This window comes from Haliotis cracherodii, unplaced genomic scaffold (genome assembly GCF_022045235.1).
Source record: "Haliotis cracherodii isolate W230 unplaced genomic scaffold, xgHalCrac1.p SCAF_1, whole genome shotgun sequence".
NCBI lineage: Eukaryota > Metazoa > Mollusca > Gastropoda > Lepetellida > Haliotidae > Haliotis > Haliotis cracherodii.
In genome coordinates this window covers 49,675,578-49,682,636 of record NW_027266264.1, presented here as the reverse complement: position 1 = coordinate 49,682,636, position 7,059 = coordinate 49,675,578, and positions in this window count along the sequence as shown.

The window sequence follows — 7,059 nt, the reverse complement described above, 5'->3', positions numbered from 1 at the left end:
AGGGTGACAACAAGTACCATCTTTTAACGTCTTTTGGTATGACGCGGGCGGGTATCGAACCCCGTACCTTCCGCTCTTCGGGCGGACGCTCTACCACTAGACCACAGAGGCGGTCTATTCTAAATGTAGTAATCGTCATTCTTAGAATAGAAATGACGAAATATGCATAACACATATGTATTTTTGTTCCAACTAAGACATTCGGCCACTTGTGAATTATCGAATCTGGACCAGACACACTAGTGACTTTGAATTAACGCCGCTTTGAACAGTATTCCAGTTCTATCACGGCGTGTCACCTTAATGTGGAAGGAACGCCCGAAGTGATGCAGTTCTCAGACGGGTATGGTGCTGACAAACCTAGAAACATAATGGGGGCGGAACGGAATTCGAACCCACAATCATAGGTTTCTGGCATTCCCAAGGGACGCAACTCGCGGCGCCTTAGATGACTGGGCCACCCGTGCCCCCACTAGTACTTGATATTCTGTGCCATCATGTCACCTATGCTGACCACCGAACATTTCAGTCGCCTCTTGTAATCAACATATTCGGTTGTGTGGGTCCGCCCGAAATTCACGCGGGAGATGACGTAATGTTATTCATTTGTGTAACGTCATGACCAATGGATGAAGTCATGACACACTGTTCTGAATAATTAAACAATGTTACGTCATATCATTCAGCATTCAGAATTACAGTAATTGCACAACTTAATGAGTGAAATATGTTTGAACAGTCATCGGTGTGATTATTCTGAGACATGGTGGAGAAACGTTATGACAAGAACGTTATTTTATCAGAAAAATGAAAGGCTATAGTGGGAAACCAAAACCTTGCTATTTATGTTTTATGCGTTGGACGGCTTTAAGACCTCATGTCGTATTTGATCAGTAAATCAACACTGATGGAAAATAATCTATTTGTAGCGATGAGCAGAAAATACCGATATATACTACAGTAGTGTGACTTTCAAGCTACACGTGTACACATCAATAACATTCAGCATGATATAAGTGTGCCGAGGCAGACTTTAGCATATCCTATAGCAACGGCGTTAAGATGTTGTTGAAGTCGTTATGCAGTGGTTCCTTGAAGCACAAAAAACATTGCTCCTAGCAACTACAAACAAACAAACAAAGTGCTTTGATATCGATCTACATTATTTCTTTTAGATTGACCCGACTAGAAGATGAAATATGCATGTGAAACTAAACAATGCATGTTCATATTAAAAACGAAACTCAAGCCGCGTGTCAAACAAGATAACACTGCACAAGAAAATGATTACAAGACCGTCACTCAACTGTAAATATGAGGCCATGTATTCTTACTTTAACATGGTTTTTTTAGAAGTTATTTTTCGTTAAACGCCAGACACAGCAATATTCCTGCAATATGTCGCCATCCTGTACGTAATCGAAGATAGATCAAACAAACCAGTGAGTGATTTCGTGAGCAACCTGCACGCAATCAACCAAGTCACCGTATCTGACCACCCGAACTATTAAGCAACGTCCTTCGACCAGCACTGGGTGCTTGAGACCACTCATTGACCCGAAAACAGCAAAGGGTGAAATCCAAAAAGAGGCTGACAGTAAATCGCCTGCAATAGCCTAGTAGAAGTAAAAAAATAATTGTGACAGTTGAAACAGGTGATTATCGTCAGTGTTATTGTCAGAGGCTATCACACGTGGACATTGTGCATTGTTTAAAGGCGGACTAAAATATGAAACAGTCTCCATCGCGATGATTAACAGGTACAGGTACAGTTTGAAAGCCAGTGGGATTTCCGCCATGGACACCTGCAAATATTTCTGTATATTTTCTGTGCTCATTCCTTGAGTGTGCCATAATCTTTTCTGGTTAATTGCATGAATAAAAGAAATGTTCCACCGACCATGATCCAGAGACCGGTATTAGATTAGTGACTCGTTACACATGTGCCGTGACAACCATTAATAGATCAATGTTTACGATTACAATGGCGAACTGTATGGTAACTCTGGTCTCTATAACCTTTTCACTGCGTAGCCACAATGAATATTGTTTGCAGGTGTCTAACTCGTCTCTTCCCATAGTTTTGGATGAATGTCTTTGAAATGCAAAAGGATACTTGAATAGCTCTGCAACAATGAACTTTGAATTGAATGCTGTCGAAAGCCTGGGCTTAAGCAGTTTAATACATACGAGGTTCCATTAAAAACAACTTGAAGTGAAGTATTGTTAAAACTGAATTTTTGACTTTAATTCAATCCGAATAAAAATTGCATATATATTACATGCAAAATATTATCTACATTGTGCAGTCGTTAAAAAACAATTCTGATGAATAATGGAATGCCTTGGCCTGTAAGCATTGTGAATGTAACCTTTCAACTGGCTGTCCATACATGCCATGCCATGCTTTTCGTCAGAGCTGACTGAAATGAGAATCGGATGGTCACAATGGTATGGTATCGTGCGTTGACTGTAAAGATCGTTGTTATACTGTCAACCACGGGTTTACAGGATAGAGGCTAACAAATAAACAACATACCGGTTTGGTACCTATTCGCCAACATCCCATTTCGCACAACATTCAAATCGCCTCAAGGAGAATGGCACTCGGTTGTACGTCCACCATTTAGAACAATGACTGTGGAGTGCTGGAGGAACATATAATGCGTTCCTTGAACGGAGATAGTTTTCAATTGCTGTCTTGGCTGAGTTTTCATTTTATTCATATTTTTGTTTGATTGTTGTCGTTACATGTGAAGATATCTATTCAACAAAACAACATGGTTAAAGTAGAAGGCAGCTTGTGGCAACAGTTGTATGTTATCCACTGTCTGCTAGATGTATTATGTTGTATACTGTCTCTTGCCAACAGATCCAATGCAACCTTCGCTTTGTGCGCCTGTTCAAGCCTTTGGACAAACAGTTGACAGTTGCCAAACAGCAAACAGCTGATGTAGAACAAACACCAGAATGTACTCAGAAGGACTTTGAAGCTGCTGCCGCTATTTCTGCCTTAGAGGAAGTGTTTCCCGACGCTGAGACTCGTTGAAGGAATTCTTACACTACTTACAGAATATTTGACGACATGAAGTGGCCAAAGGATTAGCTGAAGCCTACAAGGTGGTGCCCAGATTAAAGCCCTCGTCTGACGAGCCGCAGCCCTAACCTTTTCTCCTTAGACCAAGTTCGGGATAACTGGATGGAAATCTTTGACGAGAGACCAGACCACCAGCAGATCCCCCTCTCCACTGATTATGTAAGCTTACTTGGGTAGACTACGACGACCGGTTGTCTGCTCGTAACGGCATGACATCGTTGGTCTTCGAACCAACAACCATTTTGAAGGCTTCCGTGGACGTTTTAAGGGGAGAACTGCAAAACCACACCCAAACATTTATGAGTTATTGACGCAATCTATTAACACTTAAGGGCCACTTGGTTGCAGTTAGAATCATGCGACTGAAAGATCACCTACGATGTGACATGAAGACCGCCCTTCAGTTTCTTGCCAAAGCTGAACTAAAAAGCGAACTGAAGTACAAGCAAACTGAACTCGAAATCAATTCTCAAAAGGAAAAAGAAAACCATGAGCAATTGTTATTATTATATATTTATATCAGTGACATCAGTAGCTGACTGTGCATGCCGTCCACGACTGTGAGGTCATCATTTACGGAAATCTGAACCAGGCCTCGATACACAGCTTTTCCCGATGAATAGTCAGCTCCTGCAAATCATAGACAATCCCACGATAATGTTGTTAAGGCTTTCGGGCGTAAGCTACTCGAGTTATGTATTGCCCTATAATTTGTACATATATTTAATTATAGTAGATCATGTGGAGATATAGGAAGAAGGTACACCTATATATCTCAACAATGGTGCAGTGTGGTCGATTCCGAACATATGCCACTGACTCTATTCTTAAAACTTCCCTCTGACCATAATTCCGAACAAAATGTACATCCAAGCTTAAATGTCGAGAATCCAGAAAAATCGTGTAAATACACATGGGATGTGAACAAGAATACAATGTTTCATATACTCTTAATAATTCTTACCCCTCTATTAAAGAAGTGACAAATGTATTCGAAACTATTATGACTGTTGGTTTAGAAATGTTTGTAGATAATATTCTCCATGCAGCTGAATGTATGCAGAAACCTGACAGTGTAGTTAACAGAAACAAGCCACAAACTGGATTTTATAATTTGAACTCTGTACAAGCTAAACGACAAGCTACACTTCATCCGAGAAGATTCCACCACAAAGTGTCAATGGAAAGTAAACGAATTTATTGTCACATGAGAAACAAATACAAAAACATATAATTATGCAAAGTATCAACATCCAATTATCGGCATATGAAACAAACAAAACTTCAATCATGTATCAAGGACTCATCTATTATTGGAAGAACAGAGAAGTGTATCAAGCCAGTGCGACCGGGGTAATGAGACCATGTAAAATCTTCTTTAGATTGTATTGTTTGTTTGTTGTTTAACGCCGTACTCAGCAATAATCCACCTATATGACGGCGGTCTGTAAATAATCGACCAGACAATCCAGTGATTGACATAAAGAGCATCGATCTACGCAATTGGGATACGATGACATGCATCAACCAAGTCAGAGAGCCTGACACCCGATCCCGTTAGTTGCCTCTTACAAGCATAGTCGCATTTTATGGCAAGCATGGGTTGCAGAAGACCTAGATTTTATTGATCAAAGCATTCTGGAGTCGCCCATCATGGATCAAGAGATTCAGACAGCAACTAACCAGTTAGAGAATGACAAGTCCTCTGGACATTGAAATGTCACATTTCCATTCTTAATAATTATACTTAACACGCTATTTGATTGTGGTGTATTTCCTGTGCCCTGGTCATGAATGAGGATTTGAATGGATTGCTCAGTGTGTTGGAGATACATTTGCTTTTCTTAGACTGTATAAACAGCTTGCAATTGCTATGTATCATCAATCATGGAAAGAATTACAGAACATATTTAAGATATAACACATATAAAGAGTTTAAAAGCCTGAACGAACCTGATAAGTATTTCATCCTTTTAACAGACAGAAAACAACGTAATAGGTTCGTAAGACTGAGAACGGGGTTGTTGATGTTGAGCGTTAAGAAAGGGAGATCGTCGGGGATTGATTACGTTCACGTTTATGTCCTCTTTGTAATCTTGGGATAGAAGATGAATATAATTTTTTATCATATAATGGGTAGGTTTCTCGGCAGGATAAAGCCAACGGATAAAAACGATGTCCGTTGGGGTCATATGCGGATAAAGCTGCAAATATCAAAGGTCAAGTAGGGACTACTTTCACTGTTTATAAACAATCATGGCCTCGCCCTCGTCATCTGGCGATCGAGTCAGTTAACCATCGGGAATCTGGATAAACTACAGGGATAATTGCTATCATTATCAAAAGAACAGTCTAATATGCTGAAAATCAGTGTCTAACTGTGACGTAGCTAAGGCATTTTATAAGTTTTGGCAACTTTGGAGATATAAATTTCGAAACAATTTTGCGAGGGCACGAGGCCTAGCCAAGCGGGATCAGTAGCCATATCTGTGCTTGTAGACCTCTGCGGCTTGAAACCTTCTCTACAAATTAAAATAGTTGGATTTGGAACCAAATATGTTTGAATTGTTACCTTGTTTCGTTTTGTCGCTGTGTGTACATCTGACTACACTTCTTAACGTTATGACAGACCGACTGTCAACCACGTCTGACCGTGGCTGTGACGTCTCATAGACTAGGGTTAGAGTAGCTTCCCTTTGACAAAGGGCAGTTACTCTAGCGGACAGACCGATGGATTGCCGCGAAAGGAAAATATAAACCATTGTTTTTTGCGTATATGTTGCTTCGCCACTGTATAAGAAACGGATTTCAGTTGGAACTATATTGGCTACTGTCACTGTCCGACTGACGCATCACTTACCCTATGACGTAATATATATTAATGCGCGCATTCCAGGAAAACTCGCAATGTTTCGGTAATGTTTGTGAGAGAGGGAAAGCGATTTTGAAGCACAGAATTAAAGAATGACATTATATGATAAAGAGGTTATCACGCTTGTGTGTTTGGGGATGGTAAATATCCTGCATTAGGAATAAACACTATGTATTTAGCTCGCCAAGGCTCGCTAAATACAATGTTTATTCCTAATGCAGGATATTTACAATCCCCAAACACACTCGCGTGATAACCTCTATATATTAATATGTAACTCCTAGACGAACATAAGCCACTCTATCTGCCTAAAATTTGTTGCCATATTCCGGATATGTATAAATTTAGAACGCTTCTGTATTCACGCGATGTAAGGTTACCAAGAAACTTATGTAATGTCAAACGTATGAAATGAGACAAAGTTTTGCAAACACTAGAATGCTATGATATAAGTTACCTATGAATCCATGTACCATTCTAATATGCACATGTGCACTTTATCTGTATATGGACCAGTGGCCACACACGAATAAAAGACTTGAGTCGAGTCAGACACTATCATTAACATTTACATATTCTGTATTAATCTGAAGTCTTAATCAATTTTGGTGTGCATCTAACGAAAACAGAATGGTTAAATTTTTATATCATTAAAATATAAAGATTCTTCACTATATACATTATATCTACACCTCCTGTTATATTTTTCAATTATCTGGTACAGGAATAATCACTAGGAAATGAACACGACCACGATACCCTGACTTGCTGCTTTAAGATGTTATTGTTTTAGACTGTTGCGCTAATATGCTTCCATAATTTCAGTTCGTGTTTGTCTTCAGTTCCATTTGTAGTTCTTATTTCTGTTTACCACAGAACAGCCCGTCATCAAAACTTTCCGTCGTGGTGTAAGAACTGCATGTATGTGCGTCGCGATCTGACGTAACAATGGTTTACAGAGAATTCATACAAGGTCGCCACGTCATTGCTGTCCGAGGTATTATGTATCGAGCGGAATAAACCGAGTGTATCCGACTGGTGATGACCCTTGTATTTGTGTGGTTTGAGGCGAAGCAATTCGATGTACAGA